Raw genomic sequence first — 13867 nt, 5'->3', positions numbered from 1 at the left:
CAGGCAAGCCCATCTGGAACCCATCACCCCTTGTGCTGATGGGCGGTTCCTGCCCTGGCAAGGAGCCCAGGCTGGCCCATCTCCAAATCCCTTCTCAGTCCAGGCTGCCCTATATCTTTGACTGTTCCTACCATATCAGACCTAGTTTTAAAGGCTCTCAAGTGTGCACAGAAACCTTGTGTAGGAGGAATTATCCTCGCCCCTAATTTACAGATTAGGAAATGCAATTCAGGGAGTACAACCTACTTGCCTCAAGCCCCACAGCAAGGAAGCAGCCAGGTAGGAGCCTGGGATCCCGACAATGCCCTCTGGCTCTGTGTGCTCCTGCAGCTCCCCTGATTTCCCTATCAAAGCTGCCATCTTAACTCTCATCCGACAAATACAATGAGAAAATAGGATAAACTAGCTGTTTGGAGGTGGCAAAGGGGATCAGGGGGTCTAGGACCAGCACCTGGGCTTTGCCTGTTAAATGCAAACCCACAGTAAGAATAACACGGATGTCTAGAAATAATGAAAAACAAAGGTAGCTCCCTTTTCAGCATTTTCAACATTTCTTCCACGTTCACCACGCAGTCTTGTGGGGCTCTTGACACGGCTGTGTCACTGGAAGAAACAAGCGCCACCCAGGAAGCTAATTGCTGGAGGTTCCAGGGAGCAGCAGTCAAAGCTGAGAACTGTGCTTCTGCCACGGGGATTTCCCTTCTGGCCGTGATGGACTGCCCTGGGACTGTTCTGTGCCGACGGTGCCACCTGGTGGCTAACATGGGAATGTCCTCAAATGAATCACCCCCCCCCCACACACACACCCACATCCCTTGCCCCTTTAAGGAACCTGGGCCACTCGGAGGCCACCACCTTGCCAGGTTAGGCCCAGACACAAACGGCAGCAGGGTTGGGCAGTGACACAGCGGTCAGGGACAGACGGGGTACAATGTGTGTAGGGAAGGCTGCAGAGCCTAGATCAGGGACCAGTGTGTCTCTCTGAGGCCCTGCCGCCCTTCCGGGGCTTAGGGGCAGGTGGCCAAATCACTCACTTCTTACAGACAGCTGCGTCTATTGGAAACATTTTTCTAATCTCTTCTGGTGTGTGTGTGTGTGTGTGTGTGTGTGTGTGTGTGTGTGTGTGTGTGTGTGAGGCCCCTTCCCAGCTGCTCATTGGCGGCCAGGCAGACCCACCCCATCTTCTGCAGGCACAACTGGGGACTTTCCAGGCAGGGGTTCTCCAGGGGCAGTCTCAGGCAATTAAGGAAACAATTAGCCTCCCCTGAGGCTAACTCATGCTTTGTCACTCACAGGTCTCTGGTTCTACCGGACTTGTGTGTTTAGGGCCTCCCCCCTCACCGTGAGTGTGTGTGTGTGTGTGTGTGTGTGTGTGTGTGTGTGTGTTGTAGTCCCACCTTGAAACTGGTGAAGGAAGAATTGAAGAGAGAGGTGAAATCAGTTGGCAATAAGGTAAGAAAGGCAGGTGTTAGCTGGGTGTGGCGGTACACACCTGTGATCCCAGTACTTGAGAGGTAGAGACCGGAGGATTAAGAGGTCAAGGTCAGCCTAGGCTATGAGGGACCCTGTCTCTTCTTTCTTCCTCTTCCTCCTCCCCCTCCTGCCCCATCGGTGCAGGGCTGGGGGGGGTCTCAGTCCTCCTGGCAGCCCTTGCCCTGGTGGGTTGGGCTTTTCCTTGACCTTTAACTCCCAGGCCCTTCTTCCCAACACACAGAGCAGGTCTCCATTGTTGCCACAGACGTGGCAGAGATTCTGGTTCCCCTCCATTTATCGGTCCAGGACATCCTCTACCCTTTAAGCCCTCCCTTTCCCCACAGAGGACACCCCTGCTTGTATTCTCTGGGGTCTTGAATGAGACAGAAGCTCATGGTTCCATAGCCTCTTCCCTCAAGAGGGGCCATAAATTCTCTCTGGAATGCTTTCTGCTCTCCCTTTTCCCCTGAGCTTGGGCTAGAGCCAACACAGGGCCTCTTCTCAATACTTGAAGGCCTCCTTCTTCTGGGGACCTGTCCTGCCCTGTAGGAAGCCGGTCAGGTGCCCCTTGGGGAGGGGCTGCTTTAGAGGACCCCATCTTAAAGCACCCCCTGCACTGAGATTGATGCTCATTATTGTGATTTAGAAAATGACGATATCAACCTGAGGGATGGCTCGGCATACAAAACTTAATGACTCAAGTTTGGTCCCCAGAACCCACATGAGAGACCTGGTACAGTGGTGTTCATCTGTGATCCCAGAAGGGTGATAGAGACCCGAGAACCTCCCAGAAGCTCACAGACCAAATAGTCTGGACACCTCAGCAGCAGCAGAAATAAAAAAGATCACGGGTCACAGTGGCACACACCTTTAATCCCAGCACCCAGGATGCAGAGGCAGGAGAATCTCTGAGTTCTAAGCCAGCCTGATCTACCAAGTGAGTTCCAGGACAGCCAGGGCTATTATTATACAGAGAAACCTTTCCTCAAACAACAACCAACCAAACAAACAAACAAAAAACCCAGGGTCTCATGACTTTAAACTCACTGTGTAGCCAAAAATGACCTTCAACTCTTGATCCCCCTGCCTCCCTCTGCTTTCCTAGTACTGAGATTGCAGGTGGCAGCTGGCATGCCTGGTGTGTTACAATGTTGGGGCTCAGTATGGGGGGGGCTTGGGCATGCGAGGCAAATATTCTCCTGAACTAACTGAGCTACATCCCCAAGCCTTTACTACAACATATTCTACTGGAAGAGTTACAACTTTTGGGTCCAGTTTTTCTAGCAACAGCACAGATTCTGGTCTTGTGGCATGGTGGGTTTTCTGAATGAGCCCTCATCTTAAAACTCCTTGGATGGATCCTGCTTGTACCTGGTGTTGCTTTGAAACCTCCCTGCAGGAGCCTATTCTGAGTTTGCTATTAGCTTTGTTGGTAGCATTTCAAGCCGAACCAGCAAGAAATGTAAATCCTTCCCATTCCATCCATTGATTTTTTTTTTTTTTTTTGCTTCATGCCTCAGTGGGAGTGCTCTCTGGCAGCCATGTGCCCTCTTGGACAACAAACAATAATTGAACGACATACAAGGTAACGTCATATGGACTACCCCAAACCCCAAGTTAAACACATTCCCAAATCAATTTTCCCAATATATGTGTGGGCTGGCTAACACCACCCGAATGAATAGGATACAGGAAGGAAGGAAACAAGATCTGAGGCTAAAAAGAGCAACGTTTGCAAGCTTTGAGAAGCATCTGACCCCGTGAACATGATGCAATTGCACACACAATTCTGAGATCAGAAAGACTGTGTTTTTACTGTGTGTCACTGATACCCAACACAGAGAAGTGGGTAGACTCTGGTAACCACCCCTTAGCTGCTCTGGAGAAAGTCCTCCCCCACCCAAAGATTTAGTGCCCAAACTCCTTATAGCTTTGCTTTGAGACAGTCTCACTGTGTGGCCCAGATTGGCCTTAACCTCATTATGTAGCCCTGGCTGGCTTAAACTCATAATCCACCTGCCTCATCCTCTGCAGTACCCAGGTTCCCAAACAACATTTCCAGGAGATAGTGGCTCTGCCTGAGGCGGGAGATCTGTGTTCAAGGCTGTGGGAGACCTTGGGCAAACCATCTGGGAGGTGTTACATCACTTTCCTCACTGGTAAACTGAGAATAGCTGTTCCCCGCCAAAGCTATGCCTGTACACTCTGAGAGGCCGGAGGTGGCCCAGTTCTGTCTGAGTAGAACTGTCACTTAGGACTCTGCTGCGGTGGCCAGGTGCTCGTTTGCCTCAGGGTGGCATTTCGGGATCAGGATTCTGACGTCTTCTCTAAACTGGGAAGGAGCCATGCCTCCAGGATCTGTACCACCCTGGCTTTGCCTGGCCCTGGGTACCCCAGGCCGTCTGCCATGCCAGCTCACCACAGCTGCCTCAGCACAGACTCCTGAAGGAAAACCTGAAAGGCCTCCTGCAGTCCCTGCACTCAGGCTTGATGGATGACAGGCCCCTCCTCCTGCTGTGGAGAACTCCAGCCCGCACTTTGCCTCCAACTCAATCCGCCTCCTCTTCATCCTGGCATCAAAAGCCTGTTTGATCAGCTTTTCATCCATTTTCTGAAAATTGTGGCGACTGAGGGATGTTCTGAATCTCTCAGAATTATACATACTGCACGCCGGCCATGCATCAGGGCAGCCACAAGCCTGACACCGGATGGCTGCCGGCTCTCTGACAGTCCCTTTATCACCTGTACCCCTGAGGCTCCCCTGGTCCTCCCTGCTCTGCCAGAGCCACCCTGCGGAGAGGGTCGCAGGGGCTCTACAGAGGGTCAGGAGCCCTGGGCAGGGATCAGATGCTCCTGTACCCTGGGGTGGGCCAGGAAGAGGGGGGCAAGCCGGATCTGTGGGATAAGGTGGTTTCTCTGCTGCATGTGTCCCCCGCCCCCCTTGCTGATAGTAAGGGAGATTGATGGAGTCCTGCCTGAGCGTTCTGTATGTAGTCTTTAGTAATAAGCTTTCTCATTTGGTAGCAAATCCCAGGTTTACTGAGCGGGTTTTCAACCGTTTTCTCCCTTGAGCTTCCCAAGAAGCCCTTGGGGGAAAGGAAAGCGGAAGCCGAGATGGTGTGCCTTCGCTGGTCAGGTGACCACAAAAGCCAGAGCACACTGTGGCCTGTGAGTGTCAGGAAAGAGGCCAACGGAGTAGGGTAGAGGTCAGGGAGAGTGCTGGGGGTCAGAGTGAATCCCAGAGTTCAAAGAGTGCAACATGAGAAGTCTGAAAAGGAAAAGTGGGACATCATGTATGTAGCATGCCCGTGATTCCAGAATGGAGGCAGGGCTGTGCGTCATGTCTGTAATTACACATGAGTCATCCTCCACTATATAGCAAATGTGAGGCTAGCCTGGATTACATGAGACTCTGTGCGTGTGTGTGTGTGTGTGTGTGTGTGTGTGTGTGTGTGTGTGTGTGAGAGAGAGAGAGAGAGAGAGAGAGAGAGAGAGAGAGAGAGAGAGAGAGAGATGCGGGGGAAGGGGAATAAAAAAATCCAAAAATGTGTTCCACCTTAGGGAATCCCATAACCTTAGTCATTTTCTGCCTCTGTGAACACTGAAGCCCTAGATCTTACATGGGGAGTCTGCCTTGATAGCTCTTTGGGAAAGACGCCTGTCCCAATCAGGCCTTAGTCCCAACCCTTTCTGTTTGAATAGTCTCTGTCATCTCCATGCATGAGAACAGCTAGGTGGTCTTTCCCAGGCCAGCTGATGGGCTCTGAGCCAGTGGGCAGTCAGCCCTGCCCAGGTCAGCGAGGGGCAGTCACTGCTGGAGCTGAGCAGGTTGGCTACTTCAGAAGGGGTCGAGCTCGGCAGAGCCAGGCTCTGCATCGCTGTCTGAAGTGGGGAGACCTGACCAGCCGTGTTCAGAACTCAGAGGGACAGGGAGGAGGGTTGGGACAATCTGGCCAGTTAGATGGCCTGAAAGTTGGGGGAGGGCAGGAAAAGCAAGACACCACTGCTGGGGAGCGGGGTAGGGGGTTGCTGGGCAAGCCAGGCTCAGCAGAAACACTCGAGGGAACAGCTGAGAGAAAGAAGGGAACCATGCACCTTATGAGGAATGGCAAGCTGTGAGCCTCTCTCTGCTTAGTGGTGGCTCTAGCGCACCTAACCCCGGTAAGGGCTGGAGAGGGAACAAAAGGGGCAGGGACAGTCCTGCAGGAGGTCTGAGGGTGACTTGCCCTGCCCTTGCTGTTCAACTGCATTCGTAATGTTCCAGTATTAACCCCTCACCCCCAAGTACAGTATCACCAAGATGAGATCACCCCAGACTGCAGTGCCCTGTGTCCTGGAAGAAAAGCAGTGGATGTGGTGGGGACACAAGGAAGCCCACGGGAAGGGAACAGGAATCAAGAGATGCTTGGTGGGTGGAGAGATGACTCCGTAGGTAAGAGCACTGGCTGTTCTCGCAGAGGACCCAGAATAGATTCTCAGCTCACAACTGTCTGTAACTACAGTCCCAGGGGATACAAAACCCTTTTCTGGTCTCTGTGGGTACCAGGCACGCACAGTGTATACAGACATATAAGCAGGTAAAACACCCATACACATAAAGTATGTATAGATGTTTTGCTATCTTATATCCCTATGACCCCAGAAGCTGGAGGAGGGGGAAGGACCCTTGCCTGGAGCCAATGCCACACTGATACCTTGACTTGGAACTTCTGTCTTCTAGATGTGTGTAGGGATCTGCAGTTGGGGTTTTGTCCTTGTTTTTTGTTGCTGCTGCTGCTGTTTGTTTGCTTGTTTGTGGGTTTTGGCTTTTAACTGAGACAGGGTTTCATGTGTACCAGGCTGGCCTGGGACTCACCGTATAGCCAAGTATGTCCCTGAAACTTCTGACTCCCCGTCTCCACCTCCTACATGCTGGGATCGCACGAGACACCATACCTGCTTCATTCAGGTCGAGCTCAGAGCTTCACCTGTGCTAGACAAGACACTGCCAACTGCACCTCTCAGCCCAAATCCTTATGTTTTACGACATTGCTTTTCTGGTGGTGTTTCCGGAAGCTTCTACAAGGCGAGGGCTGTGGTGTAGCTCAGTGGCAGGGCACTGGCCTGATAAATCCAAGGTCCCCACTTCCACCCCAACAGCAAGAAAGGAAGAAGGGGGGGGGGAGAAAACAAGGAAGAAGAAAGGAAGGAAATCAGAAGGGACATAGAGAGGCAGTGATCCGGGCAAGTGTTTTATTTAATTGAATTTGTTCACTGGTTTTTCTGGGACAAGAGCTCTCTGTAATAGAGGCTGGCCTTAAACTCACCATGATCCTCCTGCTTCGGTTTTGTTTTGATTTTCAGTGCTGTGATTCCAGACACACACCACACACTTAGCAAAAGGCACTTGATTTCAAACACTCAGAAACCATGTTGGAATAGCCCCTTCATGAGTTAAGATCCGCAGGAGGAACATACTGGAAGCAAGACCTACCCTGGGACTTATGCCTACAATCTGCTACTCATTCCAGGCCAGCCTGGGCTGCATAGTGAGTTCTAGACCAGCCTGGGCTGCATAGTGAGTTCTAGGCCAGCCTGGGTTACAGACAAAGTCTCTCAAGTTATACTACTTGATGAAAAAATCTTGGCGGTAGACATCTTTAGCTCATTCACCTGCGTGGCTGGGCTTCTAACCCTACAGTAGCTGGTTTGTTCCCATTAGAGGAGATCCACGCATGCTGGGCTGCTCAATAGTAAATGCTTGTCCATAAGTCAGCCCTTCTCTACTTAAAAGAAAAAGCCAGAGTGATGAAACTGAACCTAATACTCCTAAAGTCAAAATGTGAGGGGAAGAACGAGGGGTGTAATGATGCAATAGCACTCACTTATGAAATTCCACCCAAAAATGATGAGCCGGAGGGACGTCTCAGTGGTTAGGAGTGCTCAGTGCTCCTGCAGTGGGCTGGAGTTCAGTGCCCAGCACCCATGCCAGGCAGCGCATACCTGCCTATAACTCCAGCTCCCGAGGATCTGATGCCCTCTTCGGCCCCCAGGGTACTGCATCACAAGCACATACCCACACGTATGCAATTTAAAATATAAAGTAAATTCTTACCTGGCAGTGGTAGCACAGTCTTTTGATCCCAGCACTCTGGAAGAAGAGGCAGGTGGATCTTTGTAAATCTAAGGCCAGCCTGGTCTTCAGAGTGAGTTCCAGGACAGCCAGGGCTACAGAGAGAAACCCTGTCTTGAAAAAAACAAAAATAAATAAATAATAGGACTTCATTCGTGCTGGGAAGCAAGTACACTGAGACATAGACAAATTGCTTTCAACCTTAAAAATACATACATATGTGCGTGTTTACATTTAAACAGATCACTCCCTTTGGTTCTCTAGGCCAAATGCACAGAGTCATGTAATCACGACCACGGTCACAATCCATAACGTTCCGTCAGCCCCAAGTCTCCCTGTTTCTCCCCCAGCAACCACGGCCTGCTCCACCTTCCACACCGTCTCAGAGTGCCCGTGACAGGCACAGCCGAGCCTGGCCCTCTCACTTACCGCACTTGTCCCTCTGTGCTGCTGCATAGCAGCCGTCTGCTGCCTTGTTACAGGCTTCTTTTATGGCCCCTGTGTGGCTGAAGCAGGGTTCACTCATCTGTTCTCCAGGTGAAAAGGCACGAGCTGTTTTCTGGCCTGGGAGATTCTGAATGCAGCTGCTAGGACATTCCCATCTGGGTGATCTGTTTCTCTGGAGTCCCTTTGAGGTCTCAGACAGCCTGCAAGTCGTCCCTACTGGAGAGAAAAGCATGGCCCGAGGGTTCTCAGGCCACATCAGGAGCACAGGGAGGGGACAGGGACAGTACTGTCTTTTCAGATTAAGGAAGGAATAGCTCCGGAAGGCATCCTCCAGCTGTGATGGCGGGTGGAGAACTGATACTTCCAGAGGGAAACTCAGAATAGAACACGCCACAGAAAAACTCAGAATAGAACACGCCACAGAAAAGCCACGTGCTTGAGCCAAGCGAGGTCCTTGGAGGCTTAAGGTTGGAGTGGTGGTGGAGGTCAGAGTCCTTTTTATTTGAGCAGCTTGTGCTCACCGTGGGCTTCAGCTGAGAGGATGTGGAGAGTCACTGCTGCCTGCTCAAGCCTGTAATCCCCCCACTGGGGTGGCAGAAGCCCAAGGATTGCTGCGGGTTCCAGACCAGTCTGGGAACATAGTGAGTCTTAAGGCTCCCTGCTCAGACCCCAGCCCTGGTGAAAAGGCTCATTGCTGACAGCTTGTAGAAGGCTTCTTTTCCAGGATTCCCACTATTGCACACACACACTGATTTCTAGATGCCCACAGCATGAGGAGCTCAGCCTGGTCCCCTCAGTGCAGCCCCTTCACAGACCCATCTCTTCAGCTCAGCCTCCCTTCCCCAGTGGCACCCTCTCTCCCTTTCAACCTCCACTCTGCAGGTGTTTTGTGAGGCTTGGGCTCAGTACTCTTAGGTCCTCAGTCAAAGACCTAAAATTGATTAAGATAGAGTCCTACTATGGGCTGGGGAGGCAGTGAAACCACGATGGGTCAGCATCAGAGTGGGAGGGAAAGATGGGCATGTCAAAAAGTCCCGCCAGATGGTGAGGAAGGGCAGTGGGCAAGGTTCAGACAGATCCCTAGGCGGTCCCCAAATATTCAGAAACGAGGACTGACAGCATCATATGCAAGTGTTAGAAACTGTAGTGCAAGCCCATCCGGGGTAGGACACACCTTTAATTCCAGCACTCGGGAGGCAGAGGCAGGCGGATCTCTGTGAGTTTAAGGCCAGCCTGGTCTACAGAGCGAGTTCTAGGACAACTAGAGCTACACAAGAAACACTGTCTCAAAAAACTAAAAAAGAAAGAAAAAGGAAGGAAGGAAGGAAGGCAAGAGGTGAGTTCTCCAGGAACTGGCAGGATCAATCCTGACCAGTGGGACACACACACACACACACACACACACACACACACACACACACACACACACACACACACGAAAAGATCAACCATCACACTTTTTGTGACCAGGACCTGGCTGAGCATAGGCCAGATTTGGTAGACAAGACCATGAGCTCTTTGCTGTCACAGAGCTGTCATCTGAATAGGTATTAGGTACTGAAGATGTTCACATTAGGGCAGGGGAGATGACTTAGTCAGTAAAGTGTCATCCATGAGGACCCAAGTCTGAATCGTCAAAATCCAATCATGGCAGCATGCATTTGTAATCCCAGTTCTGGGGAGACAGAGAAGGAGGATCCTTAGTGCTCAGCCCCCCAGTCTAGTGAACTATTAAGCTTCAAATTCACTGACTAGTCCTGTCTCAAGACAAGATGGACTAGCTGGAGAGATGGCTCAGAAGTTAAGAACAACTGTTGCTCTTACAGAGAATCCAGATTTGGTTCTCAGCACCCATGCATGTGGCAGCTCATAACTGTCTGTAACTCCAGTTCCAAGAGATCTGATGCCCAGTTCTGTCCTCCATGGGCACTGCACACACACACACACACACACACACACACACACACACACACACACAGTGTATGCACATACAAGCAGGCGAACACTCATAAACAAAAAATAAAAAATAGTAAGATAGAGTTCCATTGAAGAAGACATATGACATGCCACACCGGTGTCATGTCTGGCTTCCACATGTATGTGAACCTCTGCACACACACATGTGGAAACACAGACACACACAAAAGAAAGTGCTCACATTAATACAGAAACACAGATGGCCAGGAGGTGTGAGGACCATGACCATGAAGCTGAGGCTGTTCCGTTGACGGCCTGAGCTAGCTCTTCCTGGTTGTTTCTAGGCTGTGATCCAGTTTGAGTTTCTGACTTCAAGGAAAGCCAAATGTACTGAAGACTCTTACTTCACTGATTCATAATCTAGGTAATGAAGAGATAATGAAGCCGGCTGCCTGCCCACTGGGTTGTCCGGCTACCTGACATTCATTCACTCCATCGACGGATGAGCTGATCTCCACCTCTCTTGTCCACCAGCTCTGGGACCCTGGTGAGAGGCCCACCGTCTCCGTGTGTGCTTTCTTACCTGGGGCTGGGGATAGAAGGCCCTCCCTCCCGAGGCTGCTGTGACTATTAAGTACAGCCCGGGATGCGTGCCTGGCTCCTGCACTCACATCTGTGCCTTGTGTCCCTGTCCTGGGCTCACTTCCTCCCTCGGCCCCAGAGCACAGGGCAGAATGAGGGGGAGGAGTTCACCTCTGAGGGTGCAAAAGGAGACTTGCTGGGGGTTCTTTCTTTTCCTTCTCTCCCTCTCTCCCTCTCTCCGTCTCCTTTCTTCTGCCCCTTCCTCTCCCGATAAGTAGTTTAGTCTTCTTTTTGAAACAGGGTCTCATGTAGCCCAGGCTGGCCTCACAGTTGCTTTGTAACTGAAGATAACCTTAAACTTCAGGTCTCCCTGCCTACACCTCCTGGGTGCTGGGATTCCAGACACACATACTCACGCTCAATTTTTGCAGCTCTGAGGATGGAACCAAGGGCCTGCATTATGCCAGGCCACTCCTCCAGCTGAGCTACACCCCAACCCTCAGCCGCTTATCTGGATGCTGTCTTGTGAGCTAGCATACAGAGAGACAACCACGACAAGGAAGCAAAGGCCACGGGCAACAGAGGCCCAATGTGGAGGTGAAACATGGAGACAGCCCTACCCAAGGTGACTGGAGATGTGAGGCCCACAGCCAGAGGGCCCGCAGAGCTGCACCAGGCTCCTGACGCACAGAAGTGAGGCCCTGTGTGTGTGGCTTGAAGCTGAGATTCGGTGTCATCCATTACACAGCAACACACGGGATGGCCAACATTCGGTGCACCACCTGGCTCACGGCCAGCACTCAGTTAACGGCCCATGACGACCCCTGTGTGTACATAAGGGACATTCACAATGCCCAGAAAGCTGCAGCATGTAAACCTGTTCGCTGGGCACTTGACACTATGCCTGCACCTCCTTCACTTCTGTAAAGTCATACTCTGGAGTAGCACCGATGTAACCAGAAGAGAAATACCTGCACTGTGTGCTCTTGTTTAACTAAGATGTGAGCGGTGGCCAAGAGTAGAAATGTATGTGCTTTTACTAAACAACCAAAACAAAAAAACAAAAACCAAGGACAACCAAAAACTAAAGTCACACAATGAGGAAGAGAGAACAGGGCAGAGAGGGGAGAACGGAGCTAGTTCTCTCCAAATACCCCCTGCTTACCAATTCTTTTGGATCCGTGTGGACACTTCAATTATAAGCCAGATGGGGCTGTAGCTCATGGGCAGGGTATTTGCTTAGCACACGACTCTGGTTTTGAGTCTCAGTACTGCAGGGAAAGATTATAAACCCAAATGAAACCAAAATGAAAAAACATAATCCCCCTTTTAAAAAGAGCAAAATGAAACACATAGGTGTAACTGTATAAAATTGGCGGCTCCATTTCTCAGACAGGAGCTATTTTGAGGAGATAATAATTTAACCACTCGTTTCAGGCGGATGCCCAAAAGATGTTCAAAAAGGGCGGAGGAGGGATCTTCAGTTGACTTCAGAAATCATATTGGCATCATTCTGAAATACAGGGTGTAAATTAAACATGCTGTGTTATATAATATGGTGCATATTGTGTAGTTTATTACATATAAATGAAGTAATCACGTTAGAGATTTTAGGAAACAATATTTGCAGCGTGAGAGAAAAAGAAAACAGTATGTGGGACAAATTAAGTCCTGAGAGAATATGTATCACTGGTGTGAGCATGCTTCGGACTCATGCAAATGGTAAGGCCTTCCCCAGGTCAGGCTCAGGGGAACAGTGAAGCCTTCCTCTGGTCCAAGTACCCAGGTGTGCAGACATTATGGATTGCAGCTTCCACCTCCCTGGGACTACCACCCGAGACCTCCTGCTCCCTGCAGAGACTTCCCACAGATTAGCTAGCACGCCCCTCATCCTCACTGATGCTGTGCGTAATGAACCAACTGGGTTTTCCAGCTGCGGGTGGGCTCCATCAGAGTGCCTAGGCCACATAGTCCTTGCTTTTCTGTAAGTGTGTGCACCTGTGGTTCTTAATTCCCCATCGTCCCAGCCAGGTCAATCCCAAAGCCATGGAGGTCTTGACACAAATATGAAATCAAAGAGAATATGTATAAACTCTGTCATCCTAAATATTTAAGCTGGAAAATAAACGTAAATCCATGCGTTTCTCTCTCTCTCTCTCTCTCTCTCTCTCTCTCTCTCTCTCTGTGTGTGTGTGTGTGTGTCTGTCTGTCTGTCTTTCTGCCTGCCTGTCTTTTTTTTTTCTTTTTTGAGACAGGTGCCCATACTGACCTCAAACTCACTATACACCCAAAGATAACTTTGAACTTTAAAGATTTCTTTTTATTATTTTTAATTATATTCAGGGACGTGTGTCTGCACGTGGGTATGTACACACGAGTTGTCAGGCTTGGTGGTAAGTGCCTCTACCCACTGAGCCATCTTACCGGCTCTAAACGATGTCTCCTAATAACCATCAAGGACACGGCCTCCACATGCAGATCTGAGGTTACTGTCGGTTTTATCTGGAATCAGTTCTTGGGTGTCAAAGGTCCTGACTCCGTCACCTTTCTGTATCTATTGTACTAAGACCCCAAAGGGGGTAAAAATTCAAGTTCAGAAGCATATGGACCAGTACCTGGGAGGTGGCAGGAGGAGGAAAGTCTCCACCCAGGTCCTCCTCAGCCAGGATTTGAGTTCAAGGTCAACGTCGACTGCTACAGGAGCATTTGCTCAACAAACACACAGGGGTAACCAGAAAACTGAAGCCAGAGCTGTCCGTCTTGCTGCTGCCGCCGCTGCCGAGGCTGACCTGGAGGCTGAAGACCACTGCCAGAAAGAGCTCCGGTTGCTGAGATGGCCCTTCTGCCCGCTCCTGTGATAGGCACAAGGATGCTTGGGCATTTTTTTTTTTAACCCCTGACTCTGTTTCACTGCTGTCACAGGTGCAGGATTGTGTACAAAGCCCGAAGATGAAAGCAGGCGATATACGCAATACTACTTTTTAATATTTATTGTGGGGGGAGGGGGGAGAAGAAGGGCGGGGGAGGGGGCCATGAGAGTGAGAAGAGGGGGTAGGGGAGGAGGTACAGAGGGAGGGGGAGGGGGATCCTGTGAAGGGCAGGAAAACTTTCAGGAATCAATTTTCTCCTTCCATCGTGAGGGAGGGATCAAATGTGGGTCCTCAGGCTAGGCAGCGAGAGCCCACTGAGCCATCTCGCCAGCCCCTAACCCACTGACACCTCCCTCTCTCCCTGGCCTCCTCCTTGCCTCTTTTTAAAGCCACTCTACTTATATATCAAATAGAAATTTAGTTGTAGTTTGCAAACGGACCCCTCTTCTCTTTCAAGCCAAACGAG

The 13867-nt window shown here is 50.5% G+C and overlaps 1 protein-coding gene across 1 annotated transcript in view; it reads right to left on the bottom strand.

Annotated features, from left to right (window-relative positions):
• Nfam1 (NFAT activating protein with ITAM motif 1) overlaps positions 1–7608 on the bottom strand; it is a 42389-nt gene extending 34781 nt beyond the window's left edge. Inside the window, exon 1 of the mRNA XM_040754093.1 lies at positions 7568–7608. The gene's annotated coding sequence lies outside the window, so the exon portion shown is untranslated. The remainder of the gene's footprint in view (positions 1–7567) is intronic.
• Positions 7609–13867: the final 6259 nt, after the last annotated feature.

Source organism: Mesocricetus auratus, unplaced genomic scaffold (assembly GCF_017639785.1).
Source record: "Mesocricetus auratus isolate SY011 unplaced genomic scaffold, BCM_Maur_2.0 Super-Scaffold_100010, whole genome shotgun sequence".
NCBI classification, from domain to species: Eukaryota; Metazoa; Chordata; class Mammalia; order Rodentia; family Cricetidae; genus Mesocricetus; species Mesocricetus auratus.
The sequence above is the reverse complement of the archived record's forward strand: the minus strand, read 5'-3'. Positions and strand labels throughout refer to the sequence as shown.